Source organism: Octodon degus, unplaced genomic scaffold, assembly GCF_000260255.1.
Source record: "Octodon degus isolate 3935 unplaced genomic scaffold, OctDeg1.0 scaffold00056, whole genome shotgun sequence".
NCBI classification, from domain to species: domain Eukaryota; kingdom Metazoa; phylum Chordata; class Mammalia; order Rodentia; family Octodontidae; genus Octodon; species Octodon degus.
This window is the reverse complement of record NW_004524632.1, coordinates 10,353,998-10,354,624: the sequence shown is the minus strand read 5'-3', so window position 1 is coordinate 10,354,624 and position 627 is coordinate 10,353,998. Positions and strand designations below refer to the sequence as shown.

The 627-nt window shown below is 58.1% G+C and overlaps 1 protein-coding gene across 1 annotated transcript in view; it reads left to right on the top strand.

The window, feature by feature from the left end:
• Positions 1–627, top strand: part of LOC101567887 (keratin, type I cuticular Ha2) — a 10,604-nt gene that overhangs the window by 8,815 nt on the left and 1,162 nt on the right. The window lies entirely within an intron of this gene.

Sequence of the window (627 nt, the reverse complement as noted above, 5' to 3'; positions counted from 1 at the left end):
TGGGTCTATTCAGGATCCTGCAAGCGCCGGGCCCCGGGTCATCTCACTCACTCGCTGGGCCTGAGCTCCTCGAGCTGCCACCTTTTATGAGCAAGTGACAGGACTTGCTTTATTTTTTCAGGTAGGAAAGATGGCGTCATTTCCCTGCTAAGCCTGGAGTGCAGAGACGACAGTGTAGCTCGGTGTCTGCACTTGCCTGGCACTTGGCAGCGCCCAGGGAGAATTTCTCCTTCAAGGCAACCAGTGCTCAAAGCTGTGTTCAGGGGGTCACCCCGAGAGCAGTGAGAAGAACCAGGTCAGGCGAGGCAGGTGGGAGCCCTCACGCTGTGTGGGGGCGGGGTAGGAGGTGCAGCCGTCCAGGCGTGCCTGCCCAGCGTGGACACTGGGACCATCTGCAGTTGTAGCAGTTTCCTTGCTACATTTATCATTGCTTCCCTGACCATCAGAACCATTTTTTTTAAAAGAGGTGCTGGGGACAGAACCCAGGACCTCTTGTGCACTGAACAGGCCCCACCTCAGCCCTGTCGCCCAGAATCCTGTCCTCCTTGGCAGGTGTGTGTGGCAAAGTCAGACACGCTCCGGGGCCTGGCATGCAGTGTGCACGTGCTGAGGGTTCCGGGCAGCGTT